Raw genomic sequence first — 15,676 nt, 5'->3', positions numbered from 1 at the left:
GAACAAAAGGAGGCTGGTTGGTAAAAGTCTGAGACAGTTTCCTGGAAATGATTTCAAATGCAGCAGATTTTATGGGACCGTTAATGTTTTTCAAAATTCATTAATTTCCCTAACGAAGTTGAGTTTATGATCCAACACACCTGAACGAAACTTTCTATAGAATAGGGACTTTGTAATAAGTGTTACCTGCTGGGTCTTAACACATGAAATCATTTTTAAAAAAGGCCAGAACGGGGCGTCGTGTGGCGTGGTGGTTTGGGCAGGCGCCCCATGTGTGGAGGCTGCGGTCCTCGCTGCGGTTGGCCCCGGTTCGGGTCCCGCATCGGACGGCCTTTCGCTGCATGTCATTCCCCCTCTCTCTGTTTCCTGTCAATCTTCACTGTGCTGTCCATTAAAGGCATAAAAGCCCAAAAAAATATACTTTAAAAAAAAAAAAAAAAGGCCAGAACATTTGTACAAGTGCAAAGGACGTAACAGCAATGGGAGCACAACAGATTGCCATCCACCCCTCCACCCCTCCCTCCCATCCTCTGTTTGTTTATCTACTCCCTCTCTCTTTCATAGCTTGCCACCATCTTTACCTCCCTCATTTGCTCTCTCTCTCTCTCTCTCTCTCTCTCTCTCTCTCTCTCTCTCTCTCTCTCTCTCTCTCTCTCTCTCTCTCTCTCTCTCTCTCTCTCTCTCTCTTCTCTCTCTCTCTCTCTCTCTCTCTCTCTCTCTCTCTCTCTCTCTCTCTCTCTCTCTCAGCAGAGGAAGTTACAGTAGCTGGATTAATATGCTAGAATTAAAGTCCGTTTTCAGTACCACGGACAGCGCCACTCTCAACCAGGCCAAAACACTTATTTATAAACTAATATTTAAAAAACTAGAATCACCTCCTCGTGGTTGTATCCCTCCGCCACTAAAACTAGTTTCAGGTTACATCACTGTTTATCCAGAGTCATATAAAATATCATATTAGTATAATTTGTGTGAAAGTTCGTCATAATTGCTGTAGGAAGTCTTGAGCAATGGCTAAAAAATGTTTTGTGTGACCTTTGACCACCAAAATCTAAACAGTTCATCTTTGAATCCTAGTGAATTTTTTTTTACCAAATTTGAAGAAGTTCCCTCAAGGTGTTACTGAGATATTGTGTCCACAAGAATGAGACCTGAAAACAATATGGCTGCCCTCTGACTGTCGCCAGCGCGGAGGAATAAAAATAATGTCAAAACGGCAACAGCACGATGTGTTCTCAACATAATAATACATATTGTAACTATACTGTGCTTGTGGGCTCAAATATCAATCAATCAATCAATCAATCTTCATTTGTATAGCACTTTTCATACAGGTGCAGTTCAGTGCTTCACAGATCATATTGATAAGCCCAAAAAAAAAAAGGACCAATCAAATAAGAAAAAGATATGTAATCAGCCCTCACTGATGCAACCAGAGTCGCCAACATTATCATTTTGGGGGGGTAGTATAAGTTTTGTTGCTACCAGGTACAAGTTAATGTACATTCCTCCTGCTTTAATTTAATTTGTTGAAGAAAGAAATAGAAGGTTTCTATCCACTTAAACACTAGAGGGCTTTTAATCTGAAACAGTTACAGGAAGTGTTGAATTTGTGTTAACCCACAATTATTGGACTTTAAATCAGATCGTACTAAAATATCTGTTCACGTCAAACAGAGAGAAGCTGCCTCTAAGAAACGTCTGCTAAAGGTTAAATAATAAAGGCATAAATAAATACAGTGCCCCCTGATGACGTAACAGCCAATGGAAAAAGTCCAACACTCAGCCGACCAATGGGGAAACTTCATCACTCACTCACTCAGATAGTCACAAACATTTGTGGATTTCAAAAAATCCAACCTTGTCCTTTAAAAACCAACCAAACTGAACCGAACTCAAATGCCCCCACTCGCCTCATGACTCCACGTCTGTCTCCCCCAGAGAAGATAAAGCTCAGCAGTAAAGGCCATCTGCTCTTTGGAGTAAAGATACAGGTAAGAAGCTCGGAGCTGAAAGCCAGTATTGAACCTCCGTTGCACCGCGCCGCACCACAGATCCCAGTCTGGGAGGGCGGTGGGCGCGCTGGGGATTCCCTGACAAGACTAAAGATCAGCTTTGTTTCCTAGCAGATGTGAGTCACAGCTGGATAAGGTCACAGAGCAGCAGGGTGGGCCGAGAAAAAGGAGAGAGAGGAGAGAGAGGACGGAGAGTTTGGGAGCACAACAGATTGCCATCCACCCATCCACCCCTCCCTCCCATCCTCTGTTTGTTTATCTACTCCCTCTCTCTTTCATAGCTTGCCACCATCTTTACCTCCCTCATTTTCTCTCTCTCTCTCTCTCTCTCTCTCTCTCTCTCTCTCTCTCTCTCTCTCTCTCTCTCTCTCTCTCTCTCTCTCTCTCTCTCTCTCTCTCTCTCTCTCTCTCTCTCTCTCCTCTCTCTCTCTCTCTCTCTCTCTCTCTCTCTCTCTCTCTCTCTCTCTCTCTCTCTAAGCCCTTCAGGGTTGATCGAGTGATTGGACTCAAATGTCCCAAAGTTTGACTTTGATAATTGCTGATGACAAACTCCAAAGCTGCCCCCATCTCTATCTCTGACACACACACAGACTTCAGACTTCCTGTTGCCCCCTCCCACAGATAAACGTGGAGCAGGAAAAGGGCCGAGCTCTCCAGAGGTTTGGGGGTGAGTTTGTAGCGGGTTAGGCATCGGCAGAACTCAGGGCGTCCGTTTTATTTTGCATCTTATATTCTTACATTTATTTTTATTATGACACGCTGCAGAGGTGACTCTCAACAACCCCACCCCCCATCCCCCACCCCCCCCCACCCCACACCGGAGAATGAACTTTTAATCCATGCATATAAAGATAAGGATATAAGGATATAAGGATATAAGGATGCATGAGCTTGTTCCTTTGTGTTAAAAATATCTACATGAACTTTGAAACACTGTTTGAAACCCTCATACCTTTTTTATATTTGAGTTACTTCCACCACAAAGGTCATGTTTTCACCCATGTTGGTTTGTTTGTTGGTTTGTTTGTTTGTTTGTTTGTTTGTTTGTTTACTCTGTACTGTACTGAACTGGATTGCACCAAACCTGGTGGAGGGATGGGGGATGGGCCAGGGAAGAAATAACATTGTGAGATACATTTTTCAACATTTTAATCAGTTTCTCAGGAAATATTTGTATCTTGATATAAAAAAATCTGACATATCATTATTATTAATAATTATTATTATTATTACTACTATTATAATATTATTATTATCTTTATTATTATTATTAAAAGTGTTGAGATCTATGATAGGACTGTTTGGCTTCGATGGCTTTCACCTAAACCTCCAATTTAAAGATATTCAGTCTAAAAATACTGTAAGCAGCCCATGTGTAATCTGTGTATGAATGTAAACTTGCAGATATTTCCAATATGAACATTTCCTTCTTATTAAGGCTGAACAAATAATCCAAATATTATTGAAATCACAATATGACCGAGTGCAATAGTCAAATCACAGGAGTTTCACAGGAACGAATGACCCCCACTGCCCTAAAATAACTGAAGGTTTTGACTTTTTACTGCCAGTCGATAACTAACAACCAAACGAACCAACGACTAACAACCGACAATCTTCACCGCCATCAGAGACTCCTCTCCCAGTCTGCACATGGTGCTTCCGTCACGCTGTCAACATTCAGACAGTTATCCCAGAGAGAAAAAGTGTGTTACAGTCAAAGTGAAAATGTTCAGAGTCGTAGAAGGACAACGTTTAAGTGCAGACCAGGACTCGTCTCTATGGGAACCATGAGAAAGACGCCCTGTCAACAGAAGATCTGACAAGACGGTGAGACTCTAAATTAAATATTACACAGTCTGTTTTTTGTTTTAAATAGCACCACATCCTGTACAAATATGTTCTTTAGTAGGTTCCAGGTTTTTGGAACCAACTCATTTCAAATGCAGGAAGATGGGACAGCGTTTACGTCATCACCAATTCTGCTGCACTTGAAGAGCCAGTAAAAAAAAAAAAAAACATATATTTCCTCAGGTTCAACATTTGCAATACACTGATACAGGATCAGTGTCAGGTCGCTGCCTTCCTGAAGCACATCCTGGTTCGGATGTGTAACAAATTAGAAGGGAAGAAGAGAAAACAGCTGAGGAATTACTCCCCTGACCCCTGACCCCGTTCACATTACCCTCAGCGCAGGAGTGTTTTCACATCAGTGAACTGAGCAGCTCAACTGAGCATGAATCAGTTTCTGCAGCGTCCAGGAAAACGAGTGGGTGCTGGGGGAGGACACTGGCGGCCATGTAAATTAATATTCTTGGAAAATCTTTCTGAAAATCAGTGACACACATACTGTAACAGTGGAAGGAGGCAGCAGGTGCAGGCTGCAAAACCGTCAAGCATTAATTAAACATCTCTAGGTAAATGAGGTGGTCCGCCCACCTATACGCTTACACCTGACATTTAGGTAAATTAGCCAACAGTAAATGCCACTGCTCAGATTGGATGTCACAGATGAGAGAAGCAGCAGCTGAAATGATACGGTTTTCGTGAAATCCTGGCTCTGCATCAGTCACCAGGTCTCATCCAAACTCTACAGCTATTTTCTGAAAAGAGGCCTGCGGCTCTTTCTGCAATCGCTCAGCATCACATATTCCCAATTTTCAATGGTAAATTGTATTGTACGCACCTTTATTCAAGTTCTAAACATGTGTGAAATTGTTGAATAAGAGTTGTGAAATGCTGGGCAGTCGTCCAGAGAGAAACACGTCGACCAATTCTGTCTATTTCCTTTAAAAACAAATAATGGCAACAATTTCCTCCCAGTGCCAATTTCAGAGAGAGATTTTCTACTGACCAGTGAATTCAGTTCTAGTGTCGAAATGATGAAACAATGAGGCAAAAATCTATTTTGATGACTCTAAAATGTGACGATATACTGCTTTTGTCTATGTATATCATTGTAAACTACATATTTAATTCATTAAAAAAAGTAATTGAGTGATTAACGGCTACTGCAGCTCAGGCATCGACCTCTGAGGCTGAAACAAAACCTGCAGTTCCTCTAAAGACCACTAGAGTCTGGCTCCAATAGTGAGTCAATGTTAAAACGTCCAACTTTACAGCAGAAATAAACATGTTTACAGCCTGGTACAAAAACAGGTTTGGTCTCTACAGCTAATTTTCTCCTTCATGACACCTGTTTATATAACTCACCTGTTCACACTTTATTATTTCAGTTATTATTAAAGGTTAAAGTTATGCATAAGACTCGGGGGTTCATAATATAATTACACTGTTGTATTTTATGTTTCAGTTGTTGTTACTGTTTTTTTTAATAATAGATAATTGCAAAATAAAGAAAAATATATTGCAAAAAATACTGCATATGGTGGGTATCATATATCAGTCCAACCCAAGTCATCACCATCATTAATACCATTGTAAAGATTCAGTTAAAGTGAAAGCCTGTCAGTGTGAAAACACAAAGCTGGTCTGAGAAAACGCCAAAGAGAAATCTCATTTACTTTGTAATACAAGTAGAAAATACGTTATTGTATGAACGAATCCACATCTCCAAAAACAGCGTTCACAGACACAAACCGAACTGACAAAACAAATCAAGAGCTATAATGGAACAGGAGCTGAGCTGAAAGTAATTTACACACACACACACACACACACACACACAAGACACCAAAAAATACACCTGTACACTGAGTCTCATTTTAAATCCAACACATCTTAATAAGAAGACAGCTTAAGACGACACCAGGCACACATTACATTTTTATGAATGAGTGGAGGGAAATAAGGCGAGGTCCCATGTAGAGAAAGTGAGAGAAGGGAGAGTTACTATGTGCAAAAAAAAAAAAAAGGTGAAATGATGAGGTGAGTAAATATAGAAGGGGGGGGGGGAGTAGAGGAGGGAGGGTTTGTCCAATTGGTGTTTTCAGGCTCAGTCATATCAGCATTTCAAATGACAAAATTCTGCAGAGAAATCAATCGATTCCATTGGAATCACCGCAATCAGCTGATTCACTCAGATTTGGCACCAGAATATAAAACATTAGCCGCTAGCAAACATAGAAAACATCCCCTGCCGTTATTTCACCTTCTCTGTCAGAGACCAGGCGGCTCTACAGAGGGGAAACCTCCTCTCTCTGACGCAAGCTTTGTTTGCTCATTCAGAACAGCTATAAAGACTCTTTCCTTAAGTCAGAAAACATGTCGTAGTTTTCTAGCACAACTCGGCCTTTACCGAGCTAGCTAGCTCAGAGAGCTTTCTCCCTCCTCACTAACGCGTAGTGAACGTATTGATGTACAAACTTGGCAACAAAATGCCGAGCGAATGACGAGCGAACGGCCCAACACAGAGAAATAAGAAAGAAGTTTGGAGCTAATATGACAGACTAGCATAAGCAGGTTTCTGGCTATCTAGCATGTTAGCCGTTAGCTCAACAAAACAACACTGAGCTTCTCGAACCAAATACTGCACACAAAACCGACAGACTACTTCCTCTCGCTCATGAGGAATAATCCGGATCACTTCCTAACAGGAAACCCTTTGTAAGTATTTATGGTTCATTTAATTAAAAAAATTAAAAACACAGACGCCCATTTTGTCCATGTGTCTCCCAAAGGACTCACAACACTGATCTGTCTGCTCCCTTTAAAATTTCCTCTTTATTACATAATGAAAAACACAATGGCTTTTCATCAGACACTGAAGAATCAAACAGACTGTGTCATTGAGGAAAAGAAGACGGGTAACAGTGTTATGAGTCCTCTGGGAGACAGAAAGGCATTAATGCTTAATAAATCATTATTCATAGATCAGTTATAAGCCATTAATTAGAACAACTTTTGGGTTGCCAGGTTGTGAAAAATCCCCTCGGCTGGTGTTTATCCCCCTCCACCAGTACATGGCTGTTCTGTTTATCACCAAGATCACTCAAACGGACTGACTGAGTCTTTGCCATCTGGAAAACTGTTGCAGAATAAGGCGGAAATTTTACAGACTCAACGATTTATTTATTTTTTTCCAGCATCAGTTGATCAGCCAGTCATGGTTTGATTAATCGACCTATCATTTCAGTCAATGAAGTCACGAGGAAGGGTCACAGGTTTTCTCAAATGTCAGCAAAAAACAAAAAATGCAGACCAGCAGAGTCCGAGGCGTCCACAACGAGATTCAGACTCTCCGAGAACAAAAACAGCAAATATTCACATGTGGAAACATCTGGACCATTTTTTTTTTTTAAAAACTCTCACTTTATTCGTGACTTACTTGTGGCTACAGATTACAGACGAACTGCAGCCGTTGGTTTATCACAAAGTGAGAAACCTTTGAACCTTATAATGACTTTAACATTTTATCTGTTTTAACCATTTGTACAACTATTCTCAAACGTTCCCTGTTATTGGCAAGAAAAAACATTTCACACCCACAAGAGAAAGAAAAACCAGGAGGAAACGTCCTGATGTATTATTCAAGAAGATGACCTACAACTTCTCAAACTGCCCTCGTTTCTTTACCTCAACGCTTCGCAGCCGTGGATCTGTGTCACGGCTCAGACCTGTCACAGCAGGAAAACCACAGGTGGAGAAAACACCAGTAACGAGGCGACGTCCCAGTAAGGATTTTAGTGCAGTGCAGCAGTTAATGTTATTAATTACACCTGTGCTTGACAGAGTCAAAGCGTCCACTCAGCTTTTTCACTCCACAATTTCCTCACTCCCCCCCTTTCGACCTGTGCACCTGCTAGTTTTGGAATCACTGCTTCATTATAGTGAGACTCATTAGCCTATTATTGATGACGTTATTAAACACTTGACTATTGATGACTCATCAGCCAGAGATTTTTTTCAGAACCTGGCAACCAAAAACTGCTCCGATCAAAAAGGTTTAAAACTCATCTATAAAGAAAAATGTTGATTGGCTATTAATAAAGCTGCTGTTGCCTTAACTTGAAAAGTGCATTGTTAGAAAGTGGTGCTGCAATTTCATTGGGAAATATTAGATTTATCCAACATGATGTTCAGTATTTCATAGCTGCAGGAAACTACAACTCCACAGAGAAAAACAGTAGATCCCTGGAAGGAGAATAAACTCAGTTCTTGGTCCCACACACAGAAGCGCATGCAGTATAATCACAGGCTGCACCGATACACTGAGGACGGGTGTAAAAAGTAAGAAAAGCTCCGTGCTTACCTTGGACGTCGTCCCTGGTTCCCGTGAAGTGAGACTGTTTTATCCCTCCGCCTCGCTCGCCTCTTCCTCTCTTCTTTATTCCTCCTAATGTCGCTTCATGCCTCCGACTCTCCGGGCGCACCGCGGCCGCTGGACCATGCAGCTCCGCCGGGGAGAAAAAACTTCCAGTCACAAGTGCGGATCTGTGGACGGAGGGAGAAGAGGGGGGGAAAGTCTCAGGCAGGAGGGAGAGAGGAGGCAGCGGGCGCGTTTTAAAAAACCTGATCTCCCGGAGAGAAACCCGACTGCTGCCGCGCTGAAATTCAATATGAGGCGACAGACAGCGAGCGCGGCTGCGAGCAGCACATCTCCCGCCTGACACGGACACACAGGGAGGAAGGTGGTGGGGAGGAAGGGGGACGTTTATTATAAGGACACCAAACGAGCGCCTTCCGACAGGACAGGTGAATGTGCTGTCTTCGTCATGTGTCACCCCAGGCCAGAGCAGAAATGTCCCCGAAAGTGCAAATACAGGAGCTTTTCATATGGAACCAGCTCAGTGTGGAAACCTATTCATTATTATAGAGATGGTTATAAATAGCAAAAATAAAAAAAATACAGTGCAGCCTGCTGCAGTTTGATGAAACACCTTCACTTCCAGCTGCAGCCTGCATGGCAAATGTGAGGTAATTAAGGATTTTGAGTGTCTTTATTTAAGACTGATGACAGCCAGAGAGGCTAAAGTGAGAATATCTGTTGCTTATAACTGTGATATAAAAAAAAACAGAGAGGCTGAATTGTCATTAAACGCAACATTTGACAATAAACCCAACACTGGAACACTGCAGCCAAAGGAAGTCATTGTGCCATATTAAAATTTAAAAAGCTATTACAATAAATATTGCATATATGATGGGGAATATAGCGATATATTCGATAACCAACCCAACTCATCCGCATCGTCACTGTCATTATGAATAATCAGTTAAAGTGAAAGCCTGTCTAACCGTAACGCCACCAAAGAGAAATCTCATTTACTTTGTAATTCAACAATCTCAGTTTGTTCCTGTGAATCCCATTAAACTCCAGGGCTCATATTTATTCAACAAGTTCTCCAAACTAGAACGTGCTACAGCGGCTCTGTGGCTGTACTTACCTACACTGATGCTCTGAGCTAAATGCTAAATGTGGCGTTGGATGAAAGGCTGAGGGATCACAGTTCATCCAGAGGGGAACATGCATGTGAACTAAATCCAGCTGTTGAGACGTTACTGAACCTCGTCAGGGAATAAAAATCTATAATTTGGTGCCGGTTCAGACACCAGGTGTTGACATGTCGCAGGTAAAGTGAAGATTTTTTACCTGCTGGGGGCCAAAGTTCACCAGCCAAACAAGCTGGTACCAAGGTGGTGGCCCAGCAGATCCAGACCGCTCTCGTCCCTACAGCTGCTATACAGGATAAAAACGACCTGCCAACATCTGCCAACATCTGGCTTTTGTCGTCAGTGTGAAAGATCACAATCAAAGTTGTTTCTACATGACCTCAAACATCATCTCTCTGCACAGCAGTTTCTTGTTATTTATCGGTCGACGCACTAATAACCATCTACCTGTTGAGCTAGTATCAGTCAGTGTTATCAGCTATTTGTCTTTAATTACAGCAGAAACGACCACGACCAAACACAACTTTTAGATTCTGTGCTCCAGACTCGTGGAATACACTACAACATCAACTGGGACAATTTAGAAATCCGCTTTTAAATCTCTTAAATCATAATGCTCATGTAATGAATGTAATTGCTTTTTCTCAGGAACTGATTTTTGTATTCTGATTGTTTGCTTGTTTTCTTTCTGCTTTTGTAATCTTGGCATCATTTAAAATGAGGGTCGACCCTCAATGTATCTCCGGGAAAATAAATGATGATGATCAGACTGAAAACTCCTCAAGGTAAAGGAACGAAAGACTGTGATTAACCTTCTTATTCATCCAGTACGGAACAAAAACCTCTTCACACCTTCATTGAGTTGTGAAGAAGATGAATATCTTTATATCTGCCTGTTACGGTTCAGAGAGGAAATGGAAGTTTAATGGAGAAGAAGAACAAGTTTTTAAGGAGAAGTACGTGACATGATGATGTGAAAAACAGAGTCTCCGACACCAACTGGCTGATATTTGTGGTCGTGGTTCTTCCTGTTTGGTGGAGGAGGGTGAAGAGACCGGACTGACTCATCTACCTGCCCTTTGAGCGAATCGTCTGTCTGGCAACTCCGCTCCTCTCTCTCACCTTCACTTCCTCGAGCTGTCTGTGTGTGTCCCGGAAATATTGGAGACTGGAGTGCCCCCCTGCAAATAAACGGTCATTACCATGACAACCACACTACAAGCCTGGATGGGATGATGTTCTTCATGGCAACAGTGGCAGGCAGCCAGACCCAACAGCCCGGCTCTACCCCAGGGGCAAGCCAATGTGCGAATTCCAGGGTTTGATAGTGTGTGCACACCAATTTTTATTTCTAGCTGGAATCCACTGACAGTGCCCCCCCACCCCCACCCCAAAAAAAGAAAGAAACCCACAAAGAATCAGAGTGTGAGCGGTGTCATTTTCTTCTCCACGGAAACTATTTACACTTCAGCAACAAAAGATTCAGAACTGTGTTCCTGTTGTTCAGGGGGGAAAAAACACCTGCCCACTTTTCATCCTGCAGCTTTGCATAGACAAGACGATTTTAAATTTTTAATAAATTTAATTTTACTATGAATACTTCATATATGTTATAAAAAATCTTCATCTATCCAGAGGATGTAAATATGTGATAATAATATATCCTATTTTAGGTGACATAGCATCACTGATACAGGGACATCTCTGTGTGGGTTAGCATGCTAATGTGCTAAACAAAGTTGATGGTAAACATAATGGTAAAAATTATACCAGCTAAACATTGTTAACACTGTCACTGTAAGATTGTTAGCATGCTGAAGTTAGCATTTAGCTAAAAGCACTGCAGTGCTATTGAGATTTTCATTTATAAAAAGACAAAGAGTCACAACCATGCTAGTCACACTAATAGGCACTGCAGTGCTTTTAGCTAAATGCTAACTTCAGCATGCTAACATTTTTACAGTGACAATGTTAAAAGAGTTTAGCTGGTATAATTTTTACCATTATGTCAGTGTTTTTGGATTAAACAAACAATAGACAAATTAACACTATTTTGCTTCTTGAATCTATAAATTAAAATCTAAAAACATTAAGAGTTTACAACCAGCATGCTAACATGCTCACAGTGACAATGTTAACAATGTTTAGCTGGTATAATGTTTACCATTATATTTACTACCAACTGTATTTAGCATATTAGCACGCTAACATTTTCCTCATCCGTAGCCAGCACTGTGACTCATGATGACATCATGAGTGTTCATAAACCAAAGTATTGACCTGATAAAAGTCACTCTGGAGTTAGAGACTTGTATGCTTGTAGATTTTTGGACAGAGCCAGGCTAGCAGTTTCCCCCTGATTCCAGTCTTTATGCTAAGCTAAGCTAACAGTTGTCTGGCTCTAGCTTTATATTCAGTGCACAGTCATAAGAGTGGTATCAATCTCCTTTACTAATTCTCCACATTAAATCTAAAAACAGTATTTCCCAAAATATCAACAACTAAAAAAAGCACTTGTTTAAATAAGTGAAATGAAGAGAGATGTTGTTACATGATACCACTGACACAAACACACACCTCCACCTGACCACACAATGCTCCAAACCTGTCACAGTGTGTATCATGTGGATCGGGCTCCGCAGAGTGAAGCCAGATCCAGATCCTTTGAAACATTCCTGGATCATCACCAGCAGTTAATCACTTGTTCCTCAGCCAGTGGACCAACATTCAGAATTTAACTGAAATGTGTAAAACAGCTTTTGGAAATATCCTGCTAACTGATAAACAAATGTGACCGGAAACATGACCTCCTCTGGCAGGGAGGGAACCATCGACGGTACGAACTGAAAACTAAAAGATTTAAATCAGCAAAATACAACCAGAGATAACGGTGATAAATACTCCCCACTCTGCTTCCACGAGCAGATCTACTATAAATAACTCTGTTAACTCAAATCTGTTGGAGGGAGAACTGAGCATTTCTCTGTCCAAAGATGATGTTATCACTCTTTTGTGTTCATGAACAGTGATGGAAATTATATTTGACCATAAAATACTGAAAAACATGCTGCAGAGTCAGAAACCCTTCACACACACACACACACACACACACACACACACACACACACACACACAACACACACACACACACACACACACACACACACACACACACACAGGCCTTACCTTACATGTCCACAGGTAATCCTTGTGCCACAGAGGAAGTGGGGCGGTTGAGTGTCATAGTTTGTGTCTGACCATCATTTGGCGGGAAACTATCGGTCCTCGCTCAGTGGAAGCGCGGGTGTAACGTAGTTTGTTTTGATTTGGTGAAAGATGACCCTGGACCGTGTCATGTGATATCCATCCATCAGTGAAAGAGTACAGCGTCACAGTAAAAGCACTTCCTGTAGTTACAGTTTCACAGTAAAAGTACCTGCGGTCGAAAAATCTTTTTTTTCCTATGAAGGTTCAAACTGAGTTAAATGACCCGGAAGTATCTGAGCGGCGGCCATTATCAGAGCTGCTCCACTTCTTTTTTTTCCTTTATAGCTTTATTTAAACATAGAACATTACATGAACGATGACATACTGAAACATGATCATAAATTATCTCACATTTTAAAGTAAATTCACACTTCCTTAGATATTCCAAACTGAAAAAATATTGCGGTGGTTTATATGACATTTCAAAAACAAACATACAACAGATATAAGATGAAAGAGAGGATGATAAGAAAATAAAATAAATAATAAAACAATTAAAAGTAAAATCATATAAACAAGTGAATCCATACTAATTAAATACAAGGGGTTTAAGGTTAAATTTAAATGTGTACAGTTTATTTGCATGGGGATTATTTATTTGTTTCAGAGATTTTTGTAGCAAGGAGAGTTCATTCTTAAGAGCAAGCCAGTATAATGTGGTTCTACCTGATGATCACCAGTTTCCAGTTCAGGTGGGGGTGTATCACTTCTCTGTGGGGGCAGAGCTTTGTGCGCAACGCGCGCGCTCTCACACAGCGCTAATTACGCGCGGCTGGTTTGGTTTTACGCAGAGGATTATGAAGCAGGTTGCTCCGGTAACAGCGGTCTGACTGTGGGAGGTGGGAGGGGAAATAAAAGGAGTGTTAAGATGAAAGGAAGTGCAGCACGTTTCTTTTCACCAAGTTGGTGCCGGATGTGTTGAACTTACATCAGGTAGTCCGTATATTTCTGGCACGTGACACATTTAAATCGACGAGTTGAGCTCTCTGTTGTGATGCAGACATAAAGTCAAGGCGGAAATGACCCTTGAGTTGTGTAGAGAGTAAAATATCCAGTGTATTTTGCAGCCTAATATTTGTATTCTATTGTTATCATCACCAACATTAATATAATTTAAATGTTACTATTACTACTATTAATGTTACTGCTATAAATCCATAAATCTGTGTTTTGGGGACCAGACTCCTTAATATGATATAAAATGTAAAAGTAGTTGTAATAGTCACCAGATTTAGCTTTAAATCAAAATGTAAAAAAAATTGTTGCTGTTTTTCTTGTTAATTCCTGGTAAAATATTGAATTCCTGACTCAAACTGTTTGTTTTCCTCAGCATGTTGTTATTTACCCAGATATTAAAACACAAGACTCGATCAATGCAGCAGGAACACTGTGATTTCTGTATAACTCTGATTTCATATTGATTTTTTTATGGGTTAAAAATCATTTAAAAACTTCCTTCATTTTGTATTATTTTGTATTATCTCCTTCATATATTTGACTTTTATATCTTTGTCATAAGTGAATTTCCTGTGGTTTAGGTCAGAAACTAAAACTGTTTTGTTTCATTTTTGCTTTTGCAATTTTGAATTCCTCCATTAAACTTCTTCATGCAGGAGACGGTGAAGTAAAGCTGGTTTCTTGATGTTTTCAGACTTTGTTGTGTGAATCTGATAATTGGTCACATCAGTGTCACAATTTAATGATCACACTTGAAGAAAGAATCATGACTTTTTAATAATAATAATATTACAGTATTAGTGGCTGAATGTTTGAGTGAACAGTTGGAGACATTTTGTTTATGTCCTTAAATCCTGCACTCTGTCCCTGCATTTCCTGTCAATCTTCACCGCCCTATCAAAATAAAGGCACAAAAATGCCCCAGAAAATGACTTTAATAATCCAGCATCTTAACTGATTCAACACTGAATACACCGGAGGTTTAGATCGTGGTTAAATGTTAATAAACAGCCATTCTCCTGCTTCAAGCCACTTTTGCCCTTTTCAATATTTAACCAAGAACCAACCGTAACCAGCAGCTGTGAGGTCTTAAACACATCCACAGAATAAACATCCGTTCAGCTTCAGTTTCTGTCGGGAAAACAAACGAGAGACACTGACAGCGAATGTTTCTCTCACAGGTTTGTACGGCGGCCCGGAGAGCTCAACACACTGCAACGTAAGAACACACAAGCGCACAACTTTAACTTGAATCTATACGGAGAAGATGAAGTGATGACATTCTATATCCAAAAGGGTCAAAGGTCAAATTCACTGTGACATCATAATGTTCTGCAAAAACACTCCTGGCCATGGCTGGTTGGTAATGACATCATGAGGAGGTGATTCTAGTTAATCAGGAATAAATCATGATCATATCATTATTGTGAATTCTCTTGGTCACGACAGTCATGTAGTGAAAATCTGGTATCATGACGGCCCTTCTATAAATCATGACACATACAAAGGACACACTTTCTGCCAAATGACAGATCTGTGAAAGTGTTTCTGTTGTTTACTCTCCTAAAACAAATGGATTCAGTCTCTGCAGAGGAGCATCTCTAAACAAAAACAAAGTGCTTCATCATCTGATTTGTGAAACAACACGTAGATACATGTGCATGAAATCTCATCCTGATAATGCAGCCGGACAGCCGCGCTCTCACAAAAAGAAAAAAGGACATGGCCTTTTGGAGAACAGGAGGAGACATAAACCGAATCTGTGCCCTAAGTGAAGATTTATTTCCATGGTGATAACCTTTCAAAGAAGAAAATGACAACGGTGTTCACGATTAAAAGAAACAGGCGGGAGAGGAAGAGGCACAACAAAGAAATCAAAGACATGAACGGTCAGCCAAGTTATTAATAAAGCAGCTGCCACTTCACACTCCAACATGAATAAATACCAGTGACTCCTAAAAGGTGCCAGAACAAAAATTTTAATTGCAGCAGTGAAATGAAATGAACCCCCCCCCCCCCCCCCCCCCCCCCCCCCCCCCGCCTCTCAGCCTCTGCTGCAGCTTCACATGATGCTTTTGTTTTTG

The 15,676-nt window shown here is 40.8% G+C and overlaps 1 protein-coding gene across 9 annotated transcripts in view; it reads right to left on the bottom strand.

Annotated features, from left to right (window-relative positions):
• The window catches only part of LOC130163679 (SH3 and multiple ankyrin repeat domains protein 2-like), a 193,884-nt gene extending 180,547 nt beyond the window's left edge, over positions 1-13,337 (bottom strand). For 6 of the 9 annotated variants that reach the window (XM_056368218.1, XM_056368057.1, XM_056368319.1 and 3 more), the window contains exon 1: positions 8,227-10,889. The gene's annotated coding sequence lies outside the window, so the exon portion shown is untranslated. Of the gene's footprint in view, positions 1-8,226; positions 10,894-12,554 lie in introns of those variants that run through there. The other 3 variants (XM_056368132.1, XM_056368543.1, XM_056368626.1) reach the window with 3 other exon arrangements.
• Between the last annotated feature and the right edge of the window lie 2,339 nt (positions 13,338-15,676).

The sequence above is a fragment of the Seriola aureovittata genome, chromosome 1, assembly GCF_021018895.1.
Source record: "Seriola aureovittata isolate HTS-2021-v1 ecotype China chromosome 1, ASM2101889v1, whole genome shotgun sequence".
NCBI classification, from domain to species: Eukaryota; Metazoa; Chordata; class Actinopteri; order Carangiformes; family Carangidae; genus Seriola; species Seriola aureovittata.
Note: the sequence above shows the minus strand (reverse complement) of the source record. Positions and strands in the feature narration are given on the sequence as shown.